Source organism: Danio rerio, chromosome 13 (assembly GCF_052040795.2).
Source record: "Danio rerio strain M-AB ecotype USA chromosome 13, GRCz13ab, whole genome shotgun sequence".
Taxonomy (NCBI): Eukaryota; Metazoa; Chordata; class Actinopteri; order Cypriniformes; family Danionidae; genus Danio; species Danio rerio.
Window position 1 is genome coordinate 54,500,785 of NC_141033.1, and position 15,415 is coordinate 54,516,199.

The 15,415-nt window shown below is 40.9% G+C and overlaps 1 protein-coding gene and 1 long non-coding RNA gene across 2 annotated transcripts in view; both read right to left on the reverse strand.

Annotated features, from left to right (window-relative positions):
• inpp5a (inositol polyphosphate-5-phosphatase A) overlaps positions 1-15,415 on the reverse strand; it is a 639,159-nt gene that overhangs the window by 41,546 nt on the left and 582,198 nt on the right. The gene's annotated exons all lie outside the window — the stretch shown is intronic.
• Positions 12,583-14,870, reverse strand: LOC147841231 (uncharacterized). The gene is made up of 3 exons (XR_015506570.1): positions 14,436-14,870; positions 13,502-14,386; positions 12,583-13,209 (listed from the first exon to the last, which is right to left on the reverse strand). It is a non-coding gene; the product is annotated as an uncharacterized LOC147841231 (long non-coding RNA).

The window sequence follows — 15,415 nt, forward strand, 5'->3', positions numbered from 1 at the left end:
GCACTTTCACATTAAAGATCTGCACTTGGATTCTACACCCGTTTTTGTTCCTGTTTTTGATCACTCTAACGTGACACTAAAGTACAGGGTTCAACACTAAGGATTTTTTAAACGGGTCCGATCGGGCCATTGGTTGAGATTTTTACTTGCCCTGCCAAAATTTACACTGGCCCTACCAAAAAAAAAACTAAAGTTAATAGCTATTTCTTAGCCACATATTTTAAATACTGGCAAAATTATGCCTGTGAATCTAGAATTTAAACATTTTAAATATGTCAATAAATGTATAATGAGCAAAATTCTAGATTTTATGCAAATGAAGGAGCAGTATGAAAAATGTGCTGGTATTTTAATGCAATTCTAAATCATTTGTATAAAAATGGTTTGCCAAACTGACAACTGTTTTTTTTTTTTTTGTTTGTTTATTTCAGTTTCTTAATATTGTTCCCATGTAATTGTCTGCTTCTAAGACTTTAGAAACAGACGTTTTCTTTTAGCCTCATTGTTTAATTTTGCCGCCATGTTGCCATCTTTTCGCTGTACTGGTTGTTACCAGGTTACAAAAAAAAAAAAATAAATAAATAAATGTGCTCAACATTACTGGCCGATAGGGGCCAGTAACAATCCTGTCTACTGTCCCGAGTGTCTTTCACGCTGGCCCCGGGCCACCGGGCAGTCCTTATTGTTGAGCCCTGAAGTAGTCGAATGCTTCATTATAGATCTGTGCATTCTAACATGAACACCTCTGTTATCAAACAAAACACAATGAGAGATTAATTTGCTGCTCGTCACTAAATAAGTAACTATTCAATATGCAATCAAAAGTGAAATGTTGGAATGTATTCTATCATTCTATTCTAATGTTTGCTATGTATTCTATCATTTGAAGCTATTTGTTGTCCCATATTTTTGCATCCCAACGTTGACAGACTGCTAATCAATATATAGCTATAGTGCTATCTGTTAGTTTTAACGTCAGCTAATGTTATGGAAGGGCATAGATGTTATGGAAAATAGTAATAATAATGTAACTACCCCATCATTCCTTCCTCAAGCAAATGTGTAAATATTAGATCTATTCAGCAATAATGTTAACTGGACTGGCATATTTATCTGACGTTTTCCCAGCTTGTAGTAATCGATCAAAAAGCTGTTTAGTTTCTTATGACTATACAGTGGACTTTACTGTGACGGGGCTTGATCATAATCTAGGGGCTTGATCAAAGGTTGATCATATTCTCTTCTGAAAAAAGAGAATTTTTTCTTTTTCAACAAAATATGATCAGAGTTACAGCCAGCATCCCACAAAAAGCACTTCGAGCCTCATTGCGTGCATATCAAATCGCAAAATCTAAAAAGCCACACACCATATATTTTTGACTGCTTTGAATGGATGCATTTTTTTTTTACCCATTTTTCCATATCAAAATATTATGGTGGGTCTTGAGATTGAACTATTTGCCTAGGTGCATGGGTCCCGGAACAAAAAAGTTTGAGAATCCCTGTTTTAGGGTATAATATTCAATACACATTTTAAAAGACGTATACGTGTTAGGGTTTGGCTGATAGATGATGCTATCGTCCATCGCCGATGGCTGACAGACACCATGATGCTGAGCCGGCATCGCGATCCTCCGCCCCGCCCCCGTTGCAAATCCGCTCGTGAAAAATACACACTCAGGCCCTGCTTACACCAATAGGTCTTAGTCTTTAAATGCCATTTTAGAATGAAAACGATCCACATCCACACTGGCATTTAGCATTTCTGAGCAGCCCTCCTTCCACACTAAAACACGCATCACGTGATCACACACACACATTCACACACTGTCATGCGCTCGAGACAGCGGGTCCAGGCAGTCAGCGGGTCAGTACACTGCTTCAATCTTTCACTTTCACACTTGTACTTAGTCATTTTAGCGAACACCTCAGATACTGTTGGCTGGTTACTGTTGGTTGTGCACCTTTTTTTTTTTACTGACGCCATAATAACACACAGATCACTATTCACGCCTATTCACGAGTCCCGCGGAAAAAGTGATTGACAGGTGGTAATTATGCGTGCAACTTCGATGTGTATTCGTTTAATGTATGATTTGGTTATGGGTAAAACAAAGACCATGCGGGTCAGGTAATTAAAACTGTAGGCTACAAATAATTATTTCGCTATAAATTAATTAATTATTCATAATTAATTCACTGCCGCCTATTGCAATGTTTCATATTAGACATCGTACGATGCCAAATTGGTCGACATCGCCCAACCCTAATACGTGTGTCTTGCAACAGTGACAGAACTGATGGTGGATTTTCTTCTTTTTATGGTTTTAGTTTTAGCATAGTTAACTATAACACTACTTCTGATAGCCTACTATTGACCTTTTTTATGTCTAAATGAAAGAATGAGGGGCAGATATCTATTTTTCTGTCTGACTTCAGTCTTCCAGAGGAGAAACCTGTAAGCACACAGACGTGAATCCTAAAATCTGGCATTTCCAGGACTCTTACTCATCCTCCCTCTGGCCCAGTGCAAATGTTTGAAGCCTCTAAAACATGGCAGTAAAACAGAGACGGTTTTCTTGACAAACGCTTCAATGCAATTCGCCAGTCAAATTTATTTAAATGCATTCACAGACAAATAAACAGCCGCAGGAATTAGACTTAAAACAGTGCATTCGCAGAAATCACCTTCAAAGCACTCATACACCATGCAGCTAACAAAATGTTCAGCTTCAGCTTAAACTCCTAAACACATTGGGTTATGCAAACGTTTAAGGGAACATTACATGTTATATGCTTTTTTTTTCAATGGTAATGTTGCTTTTTAATGTTCTCTGAGCACAAGAATTAACACTGGGAAGAGCTTCCATTCATGTTTCTTTATAGACCTTTTACGCAAAAACCGGAAGTACGTCAACAACGTGTAAACCCAGTTCCGGTATGAGTTTTTTTTGGCGGAGAAATGGCAGCTAAGTGTTTTCGGCGAGCCTGAGTTGTCTCCCGAAGTTAATTAAATACGTAATTAAATACATGCGATTAAAATAGGCGAGAGCGGGGCAGAACCTAACACGGGGCCAGTTGTAACACACTTGTTTTAAATACTTCCACACATGCTAGTATGATAAAACTTAGTGTATTTACTACATGTCACAGCAGTAAATTGTTTCATTGTTAAAAAAATATATTTTATTTTTTTTGTTGAGTTTCGTGAACAGCTTATATTATTAACTTTAATTTGTTCAGGTAGAAATGCATAACGGTACACATAGGTGACTAGCATTAACTAAATACACTATGAACAATCTTACCTGCAGGTGGGATAGAGGTAAAGCTGGTTTTATATTTGCACATTCAGACTTTCAGTGTCAGGGTTCTGCTACTCTGGTCTTGTAAATTCTTGTTTTGGTGGCAGAGCTCGGACACTACTCCATGTCTGGTCCTGTTTCTGTCTCTGTGTGCGCGCGCGCGCCGTCATGGGTGTACGCAGAGTGTGCGCGCTGCCACTTGATGTGGCCGCGCACGCTCTGCGTCCCTCAGACGCGCGCGCTCTTGTACTAGTGTTTGTGTTTGTTCTGTCAGCAGCGCGCTGCTTTATTCTCGGCGCCTCCGTCTAGTTGGTTTCAGTTTTGGTTGGCGCTGAGATGAAGTATGTGCGTTGCTTAAGTGTGAGCGCACGGTAAGGTGTTTATCTATCGTGTGCTCGTGTCTTGCGTCTCTTATCAAAGCACGTGGCTTGGTGTTTACATTGTGGTCACGTGCTTTTGTCGTGTGCTTCAGTGTTGTGTTTGTTGTCATGAACATGCGGTTAATGAGTTCTCTCATTGGCTGCATGTTCTTGTCCTGTTAAGTGAGCACATGGCTTGTGTTGTCTCTCTGTGTCATGCGCTCTATTGTCTAGTCCCACCCTCCTTGTTAACCCATTATTAGTTAATTGTGTTCACCTGTTTGTGTGTTAATTTTCTACAGTTTATATACCCCTCACATTTGCTGTCCTGTGCCAGTTCGTCATCACATTTCGTCGTTTGAAGTCTAGTCCTGTTGTGTTTCCAGTCCTCATCCTTGCCAGTTTGCCCAGTCCTGTTTGTATGTGAATGTATTTGTTTTGTTAATGTTTTCCCCCTCGGGGTAGTTTATTTTGCATTTTATTTTATTTTTATTATTTAATAAAATCCCATTTCCCTGCATTTGAGTCCTCGCCCCTTTTTCCCCATTTCCCATTCACACCCCTGACATTCCCCTTAACAAAATAATTTCTTTAAAGTGTTATTTGCAAACTCTAAATAGCGAAATCATATTAGCAGCCAATGACTATCAAAGTACAACACTGTTTACAGTCAAATAATCAGTGTTAATGTTGTTTTCAAGTCATGTTTGCATGCTAATTTCGATCGAATATTCAAAGTAACATGTTAAACAACATAGAGACTTCTAAATGAAGGAATGTGTGAATATAAAACCAACTTTACCTCAATGCAGGTGGGTGTGTCACGTAGTCGTGATCCATCCTTACTGCACCATGTCGCTATCTTCACAGCATAGCTGTTTAGACTGACGTTTGTAGGTTCTGTCATATACTGACTCCCTTCTCAAAGGAGCTGTAAAGTTGTTCCAAGGGAATAGGCTCGGGACAACATCACTCTTCAGGAGACGAATGATGCAGCCACCACTGTAATCATCCGGAGCGAAGTGCTGGCTGCAGACATAGGTGCTACCTGTTTTTACATGAAAACTATGCCCTTCCTCTCTTCAGATCGCCTGTATCCTTTTGGGTTTCAGGTTTGGATCCACAGGAAAAGAATGAAATGAAAGGTAGGGCTGTTTTTGGTTAGAAGACGAACAGCCTGGAACACAACAGAAACTGCGATTCTTCGACTCTGCCATTTTTCGTATCTGCCGCCATGATAACAGGAAGTTCTAATGCACTACATTGACGTATTTCCGTTCGAAAAATGCGGAAGTGCGTAAAAGGTCTATTGTGTTAAAATTATTTCAGAACATTATTATTGATCAGGACATTAAAATAAAATGTAAAACACTCACCTTTCAGATTTCTGACAGCCAGGCTTGTCACTTTCTGTGGTCTCCCGACAGATTTCTGATGTGTAAATTATTTGCAGAGCATTTCTGTATTTGCACGTGTTGCATGTAAAGTAAAAGGGAAAAGTTGATTATTTGATTATCATTGACTAATGCTTATATAGACGACGCGGTGGTGCAGTGGGTAGCGCTGTTGCCTCACATCAAGAAGGTCACTGGTTTAAGCCCCGGCTAGGTCAGTTGGCGTTTCTGTGTGGAGTTTGCATGTTCTCCTCGTGTTGCCGTGGGTTTCTTCTACAAGTCCAAACACATGCACTATAAGGGAATTGGGTAGGCTAAATAGTCCGTAGTGTGTGTGTGTATGAGAGTGTATGGGTGTTTCCCAGCAATGGCTTGCAGCTGGATGGGCATCTGCTGCGTAATACACGCTGGATAAGTTGGCGGTTCATTCCGCTGTGGCGACCCCAGATTAATAAAGGGACTAAGTCGAAAATAAAATGAACTGAATGAATGAATGCTTATTTATGATTGCAAATATTTATATGATTCATGTGCAATGCAGTTTTCATTCGTTCATTTTCTTTCAGCTTGGTCCCTTTTTTCATCAGGGGTTGCCACAGTGGTTTTTAGAGTATATTTGTTGCACGTCTTTGAACTGTGGGGAAAACCGGAGCACCCGGAGGAAACCCACACGAACGCAGGGAGAACATGCAAACTCCACACAGAAACGCCAACTACCTACTGCGCCACTGCATCGCCCATTTGAGAAAGATTTAAACAAGAAAACAAGTTCACAGAAGGGTGAATAATGTTGAATTCAACTGTGTATATGTTTTGTATCCCTATTGAGTCAGAGAAATTGCATGTTACTTCACCCTCATCTTTAAATCTGCAGATATTTGATAAAATTCTGTGCAGATATAGCAAAAAATGTCTGCAGATTCTGTTCAGCCCTGCTCATAACCAACACACATCTGCATTCCCTCCTAGTACACACACGCATGCACGCACGCACGCACGCACGCACGCACACAAACACACACACAGAGACACATATAGCATCTTCTCAAGCACAATCACAGGTCTGAAAGACTTATTGACCAGGTTGTGTTAATTGGCAATTAGCAGAGTCCTCAGATCAGCGTAATCAGTAGCCGGGCAGAGTAATTGTCTCAGGGAGCAGAAACTTTATAGATCATTAATCAGCGAGGAACAAGCTCAATCCGTAACCTCTTCACCTAAAGATCGGAGGCGGCACAGATTAGTCTTGTTTACTTTCACTGTGTGTTTTTACCAGCAGTCTTATTTGATCCGGAGGAACTGTCTGGTTAAAAAGACTTAAGCTTTGAAAATTAGTCACTGTTTACAACAATCCTTGGTTATACACTGACAGTTAATCATTATCAGCAAGGCCCGACAGAACCTGCTGACCACTTCAGACATTTCTGTGATGAATTTTGTAACAACCCTAGTAGCAAAGAGTTCTGGCCCAGATTTGGCATAAAGCTGGCACAGCCGGCATTCATCCGACACTGGCATACAGCATGTGGGCCAAACATGGCCCGGGTTTGGCAGAGGTGGCACCGTTTTTAAGGCGGCACACAAGATTTGGGCCAGATGAAAAACGTAGTATTTGGCCCAGATTTAAAAATTTGATAAGTGGGCCATGTGAGTTTGGCCAGTCTTGACCCACATTTAAAATACACTAAAATCATTTTTGAGTAAAGAGAAAAAATTCTACCAATCAGGTCACTTTGAGAAAAAGTGTGCCCATAGTGTGCCTAAAGCGCATCACTCCATGGGTTTATCAATTTCATTGCAGTCGTGACACACCAACCTATCTGGCCCAGTTCAGGCCCAGTTATGAGTTATTAACTTGGCTGAGACTTGACCCAGATATGGTCTGTGTTTGGCCCTTGTCTGGAAGCCAGATTTGGTCCAGTCATGTACCGTAATTCACTGTGGCATGTGGGCCAAGCAAAACCTGATTGTGTGGGCCAGAGCTGGGCCAAAGACATTTTGCTATGTGGGAACTTTGTGGATTGATGTGGAATGATTTGTATAGTATATGACAGGGGTCCTGGTCCTGGAGGACCGGTGTCCCTGCAGGGTTTAGCTCCAACTTGCCTCAACACACCTGCCTGGGTGTTTCAAGTAGTAAGAACTTGATTAGCTTGTTCAGGTGTGTTTGATTAGGGTTGGAGCGAAAATCTGCAGGACACCAGACCTACAGCAACAAGTTTGGTGACCCCTGGTATATGACATAATAAGTGGACAATGAAATGGAAAGGTCTGGTTTTAGAGCACAATAATCTATTAATATGGTGCAGGGCCTCCTTTTGTGGCCAATACAGGATCCGTTGGTGTTGGGAATGACAGACACAAGCCCTGCAGAGGGATTTTGAGCTGTTCTTTAGAAAAGAGGGCCCGGTCTCTACAGTGATGCTGCTGGAGGATACATTTTCCTGACTTCCTTATTCAAAACAACTCAAACTGCTCAATAATGTTTACAACTGGGTACTGTGCAGGCCATGGGAGATGTTCAACTTGGATTTCATGTCCATCAAACCCCACTGTCTCCAGTCTTGCTGTGTGTAATTGTGCATTATCCTGATACACAGCACCGCCTTCAGAATACAATGTTTGACCTATTGGGTCACATGGTCCGCCAGAGTGGTTGGGTAGTCCTTGGCAGTGGCCCAGCTACCTTGCACAAGTGTTGGGCCTATAATGCTATGATATTGAGCCCAAACCATCACTGATCCCCCCCCATGCTTCACTCTGGGCATCAGCAGTCTGGGTGGGCTGCTTCTTTGGGGCTTCTCCACACCGTAACTCTCCCAGATGTGGGAAAGACAGTGAAGGTGGACTCATCAGAGAACATTACATGTTTCACATCGTCCAAGATTTACACTGCTGGTACCATTAAAACTGACGTTTGGTATTGGCATAAGGGAGCAAAGATTTAGACACAGCAGCTGGCCATGTACTGTATTTTGACCATGTGGAGCTCCAGACCAACAGGTTTTTGTCTTAGGAGGAAAGGGGATCAGACTGTGTGTGTGTGTGTGTAAGTGTTTCTCTGCTTTGGTTGTGTGTCTTGTCAGACGTTAGACGGACTGATGACTCTTTAACATACGGCTTTTTCACAATCGTGTTAGTCTGATGCACAACTTATATAAGAAGTGACATTTCAAAGCTCTCAGACGACTCATTACAGCCAAAACCTGAACACGAGTGTTACGTGTGTGTGCGTAATGTGTGTGTGAGTTACGTGTGTGTGATGTGAGCGGACACGAGAGACGCTTTCGATTATATCCAGCTCTCTCTTTACATCTGCCTCACTGCACTGATATAGATGATGCTCTTCCTCTGTGTTTTAGCCAAAAGTATATATTTTTTATTCTTTTTGCCATATTTCTGAAGTGATGTTTTACAAAGCAAGAAATCTTTCACAGTATGTATATTTTTTATTTTGGAGAAAGTCTTATTTCTTTAAGTTTGGCTGAAATAAATGCAGTTTTTGACTTTTTTAAATAGAATTTTAATTTTTTAAGGTCCAAATTATTCAACCGAGGCTCATTGTGAATATGTACCCAGGTCTACATTTCTGGATAGTGCAAAATACATACCCAAGGCTACTTCTGCCTCGATTGACCCAGGCTTTTCCTTCCCTAAACCCAACCGATAGTGCTTTTAAAAGCAATCTTGAAAAGGAAAGCTGTCGCACTCGCAAGATTTTACCACGCTTTCATGTTTCATAACGTGTTTTCAGCCTGTTATTTATTTTGTTTTTTGCTTTTGTTTTGCTTGGTCTCTTGAACCGTTCTTTGCCTAAATAGAACCCTGTCATCGCGGTTTACTCTGTTCTGCATCCCAAGACCGCCGGTGTATGTGTCAAGCTACTGGGCAAACTGGTAACACTGGAAAAGCCGTCCATACGGAGGTAATCAGTCAGCCATAGCACAAAAAGAACTGAAGCTGTCAGTGTCATACCGCCTCATAGTGTTCGCTTTTAAAGACAAAAGGCAGCCAGATGTAGCCCCAGGTACATATCTGTGTCCACAATCACATACATATCCACATTCAGCCTGTGTAGATTTTATTAGCTCCGTTTTTATGTTACACAATGACTTGCATAGGTAACCTAGTTAAGCCTTTAAATGTCACTGTAAGCTGAATATTAGTATTTTGAAGACAACCCAGGCTCATACAAAAAAAAAAAAATGATCACATTTCTGGAGAGCACCAAATACATCCCAGGAGCTATGTTTTATTGCAGATTTTGTTTTAGCTAATCCACCAGAGGCCGCTGTGTACGCTTTTTAAGATCTCTTTTTTTTAAATCTCGTGAGTGCCATTGGTGCCTGCTGTTCTCGCGTAAATCCACCAGAGGCCGCTGTCGACTGACTTACTGACCCACCCTTCTCCTTCCCTAAACCCAACCAATAGTATTTTAAAAAGCACTGATTGAACCCAAACGACACTTTTAAATAGCAATCCAGAAAAAGTAAAGCCCTTATCTGATTTGTACCACATTTTCAGATTTTACCACATTCTCACCCTGTTATTTACTTGTTGATTTTATCTTTTGGCTTCTGTTTTTGTTTTACCTGCTTTCTGGAAAAGTTGCTTGCTGGACTCAAACCTTTTCGTCTTGGTCAACTCCTCTCTGCGTCTCAAGTCTGCCAACGTACATAGCAAGTTACATGGCATACGGAGGAAATCAGTCAGCGGGAGCGCCAAAAGAACAGAAGCTGTCGGTGTCATACCGCCCCATAGTGTTCGCTTTTAACGACAAAATGCAGCCAGATGTAGCCCCAGGTACATATCTGTGTCCACAATCAGCCTGTGTTGATTTTATTAGCCTCTTTTTTATGTTATACAGTGACCTGCCTGATTACTCTGCTTTGCCTTGTTAACCTACACTCTCAGAAATAAAGATATGAGAGCTGTCACTGGGGTGGTACCTTAACAAAAGGTACAAATTTGTACCTAAAAGGTCCATATTAATACTTTATGGGTACATATTAGTACCTAAAAAGTACAAAAATGTTCCTCTTAAAATATTTTGGTACTAATATATACCTTTAAGGTACCAATATGTACCCTTCAAGTACAAATGTGTATCTTTAGTAAAGGTACCACCCCAGTGACAGCTCGCGTACCTGTATTTCTGAGAGTGTGATTACCCTAGTTAGGCCTTTTAGGGTGCTTTCACACTTGGTTCTGGACCGTATCCAAGTTCGATTGTCTCCCCCTGCCACCTCCTCGGTTGGTTTGTGTTCACACTGTCTTTTTTCCGTCTGAACCCTGGTACGCTTGCATCATCGAGCGGCTGTTTTTGTCACGGTCGAGGTGGGGAAAAGGAGCGAGGACTCAAGTGCAAAGAAACAATGGGTATTTATTAATAATAAAATAAAAACAAAAAGGTAAAACAAACAACCCCGAGTGGGAAAACTCTAATAAAACAAATAAACGAACAAACAAACTTGACTGGACTGGCAGGACAAGACAGGGCTGGACACAACAAGACAGGAAACTATCGACGACGAACTGGCAAAGGACTGAAAACATGAGGGGGATTATAAGGCAAAAAGTAAATTGACACACAAGTGAACACGACAAACTAATAATGAGTAAACCAGGAGGGTGGGACTAGACAATAGACGGGAGAGCGCATGACACAGAGAGACAACACAAGCCATGCGCTCACATAACACAGGACAAGAACATGCAGCCAATGAGAGAACTCATTAACCGCATGTTCATGACAAGACGAGCACAGCACTGAAGCACACGACAAAAGCACGTGACCACAATGTAAACACCAAGCCACGTGCTTTGACAAGAGATGCAAGACACGAGCACACGATGAATGAAAACACTCACCGTGCGCTCACACACGCAGCGTGCATGCTTCATCCCAGCGCCGACCAAAACCGAAACCAACAAGACTGAGACGCTGGGAATGAAACACCATGCTGCAGACAGACGAAAACACAAACACGAGTACAAGAGCGCACACGTCTGAGGGACGCAGAGCGCGCGCGGCCGCGTCAAGCAGGAGCGCGCACACTCTGCGTACACCTACGACGGCGCGCGCACACACAGAGACAGAAACAGGACCAGACATGGGTAGTGTCCGAGCTCTGCCACCAAAACAAGAATTTACAAGACCAGAGTGGCAGAACCCTGACAGTTTTGTTTACGGCCGTTGCTAGATGACAGTCACGAAAGCATGCGCCGAAATGGAAAGACGTCCGCACATCGCGGTCATTCTGCTTTTACTGAAGCTTTTGGTTTCGGACATACAGAAAGCGACTCGTGTCCATCTGTTGCAAACATTTTATAAACATTCAGAACATCACACAGTGTCTGCAGAAGCTGTTTTTGGAGGAGACAAGCACACATCACTGTGTATCACTGTGTTTGCTCTGGCTCAGTCCCGCGCATGTCACCAAGGTACGAAACGTGACACACACACAAACACGAAGGAAGACAGTTTGTTGTACAGTTGGCAGTTCACTTCCGTGATTTGGTATGATTGCATTCACATCAGAAGTGAACGGTACTAGAGTTCGCATGAACCGTACCCCAGACCACCTCTCTCAGGCGGACTCGGGTATGGTTCACGGGTGCACACCCGAGTTCAGAAGACACGTTCACACTAGCTAAACGTACCGTACTATGATGTCAAACGAAAACGGGTGCGGACCAAAAGTGCTTGTGTGAAAGCTCCCTAAATGTCACTTTAAGCTGAATACTAGTATCTTGAAGACAACCCAGGATCGTTCTGATAACGCACCGCTATATACATTTCTAGAGCTACGTTTTTTTATATTCCACCACAGGCCACTGTGTACACTTTTTAGGATCTCTTATTTCGACATCGTCCATGATTTTTACCATATTTTCAGATTTTACCACATTCTCACACTGTTATTTACTTGTTTACTTAATTTTTTGGCTTATTATTGTCATTATTATTATTATTATTATAGATAATGTATAATAATATAACCATTTAAAGCTGTCAACAGAGCACCCGATGAATACTACAACAGACGGTCCTGTTTGTACTCATAATCAATCTGTCGGGATATATTATAGTCAGTAATATAGCAGTGCAGATGATGGACAGATGTGATTGACAATTCACAATCTTACCAAAATGACTTTGATCCTGCAAATAAATGGTGCCTGTCCCATATGTAGCCCAGGAGGATTCTCTGTAAAATCAGACCTATTCGAGGTCAGTAATGAGGACATTTATTTGCATGAACGGTGTTTCAGGAAGAGGAGCATGATGGGAAAACCTGCTCCATCACTGAGCTGTCAATCAAACATGTGCTGATCATCTTCATCATCATGTATGTATGTACCCAGCTGTAAGGGCATTCTCTGTGTAAAACATATGCTGGATAAGATGGCGGTTCATTCCACTATAGTGACCTCTGATAAATAAAGGGACTAAGCTGAAAATGAATGAATGAATGAATGAATGAATGAATGAATGAATGAATGAATGAATATGCATTTAATATATGTTATCCTGCCTAAATATCTGTCTCATCTAGTAAGTAGTACTTGGTCAGTGCTTATTTGTCCTTAACAAAGCCAATTCAGTACACTTTCACTTTTGAAACATTATAGAGATTAAAGTTGACTGATGTGGTTTGAAATGTGCGTTTGGTATTCAAAGTTTGATGTAATTTCAACTGAAACAGGAAGACAGGGCTGGACATGGAGTAGCTCCTAACAGCCAATAGGGTTTGGTTTATGTCACAGCGCTGCAGTCATTTTCACCTTTTAAACACTGTCGAGATGAAATGTGTGCTGGTTATCTCTGAACTCATTTGAGTTTGTTTTGGATCATTGAACTTGACGTTATGAAGCTTTAAGAGCTGATGTGAAACCAGAGAAACTCATGTTCACTCAAGCAGATCTCTGTTCGATTAAACAGATCAGAAACAATGTGAACAATGACAAAATTATGCAAATGATACAAGTTGTGTTCAGATAGTTTGAATAGCAGAGTGTGTATTAGTCCCACATGAAGAAATACTGTAGTAGTGTAGGGTACATACTGTGGAGTTTTTGAACAATACTATAGTAAAGTACTTCAATTCATCTGTTGGGGTGATTCTATAGTTGCTATGGTAACAACAACTATATTTCACTCCCATCAGGTGAAGTTTTTTTTCCCTCTCCGCTGTCGCCACTGCCTCGCATGGTTCAGGATTGGTAAAGCTGCGCATCGATGAATTTGCTCTTCAGTGTTTGAACTCTCAGTAATGATTAAATCACACTGAACTGAGCTAAACTGAACTGAACTGAACTTAAACACTAAAACCTGAACCACACTGTTCCAGTTACTATGACCATTTATGTGAAGCTGCTTTGACACAATCTACATTGTAAAAGCGCTATACAAATAAAGCTGAATTGAATTGAATTGAACTATAGGAATTATGATTCTATAGTTTCTATGGTAACACAACAACTGTAAGAATTAATCTGTTGTGTGATTCTGTAGTTGCTATGGTAACAACTATTGGAATCAATCTGTTGTGCTGATTTTATAGTTGCTATGGTAACACAAGTACTATAGGAATTAATCTGTTGTGGTGATTCTACAGTTGCTGTGGTAACACAGCAACTATTGACCTTATTCTCCGCAGACGAGCGGGCGCTGCCATTTGAATCTTTTTGGCACGAGACTTCCGGTCTCATTCACTTCCATTCATTTTTAGAAATTAAAAACTGCTCGTTTCGCTGTTTGATGTTGTGAACTGATATTTTCTTGTTATATTATTCTACTTGGTCTGTATAGTCATGCAAACATTTGTTTGTAGAGCAAGTAGTTTGACCGTTTTTTGCCGTTTATTATTCCTTGTGATCTCTCCCATAGGCGACTGAAACGGAAGTTCTAAGACAATAGCGAAAACAGGCGCACTTCCGCATTTTAGAATAAGGTCAATAGGGATTGTGGTGATTCTATAATTGATATGGTAACAACTATAGGAATTATAATTCTATAATTTCTATGGTAACACAACAACTATAAGAATTAATCTGTTGTGTGATTCTGTAGTTGCTATGGTAACACAACTAACACAACAACTATTATAATCAATCTGTTGTGGTGATTTTGTAGTTGCTGTGGTAACACGACAACTATAGGAATTAATCTGTTGTGCTGATTTTATAGTTGCTATGGTAACACAACTAACATGATAACTATATGAATCAATCTGTTGTGGTGATAATTGTTGCCATGGCAACACGACCACTATAGGAATAAACCTGTTGTGGGGATTGTACAGTCGCTATGGTAACACAACAACTATAGGAATTAATTTGTTGTGGTTAGTCTGTAGTTGCTATGGTAACACAACTAACTCAACAACTATATGAATCAATTTGTTGTGGTGACTATTGTTGCTATGGTAACACTACCAGAGCTTAATTTGTGCCAGAAGACACCAGATTCGGCACCTCATTTTGCCAGTCCCTCTCCTCAACGGCACTCCTCGCCTGTGCGTTGTTCTTCTTTCCTCTGCAACACCCCTCCGCCATCCAATGCCCCACATTCCCCCATACCCCATCTTCAACAACCCCCAAGCGCTCTCCACTTTCTTGCGCGACACTGCTACATCCTTGGGTAGCATGCCGGATCTGTTACCGCGATCTGTTCCGGGACCTCGCAATTCACAAATTAAGCACAGAACACAACTAACACTCCAACTATAGGAATCAATCTCTTGTGGTGAATCTGTAGTTGCTATGGTAACACAACAACCATAGGAATTATAGTGATTCTTTAGTTGCTATGGTAACACAACAACTATAGGAATTAATCTGTTGTGGTGATTCTGTAGTTGCTATGGTAACACAACGACTATAGGAATTATAGTGATTCTGTAGTTGCTATGGTAACACAATGACTATAGGAATTATAGTGATTCTGTAGTTGCTATGGTAACACAACGACTATAGGAATTATGGTGATTCTGTAGTTGCTATGGTAACACAACAACTATAGGAATTATGGTGATTCTGTAGTTGCTATGGTAACACAACGACTATAGGAATTATGGTGATTCTGTAGTTGCTATGATAACACAACGGCTATAGGAATTATAGTGATTCTGTAGTTGCTATGGTAACACAACGGCTATAGGAATTATGGTGATTCTGTAGTTGCTATGGTAACACAACAACCATAGGAATTATAGTGATTCTGTAGTTGCTATGGTAACACAACAACTATAGGAATTAATCTGTTGTGGTGATTCTGTAGTTGCTATGGTAACACAACGACTATAAGAATTATAGTGATTCTGAAGTTGCTATGGTAACACAATGACTATAG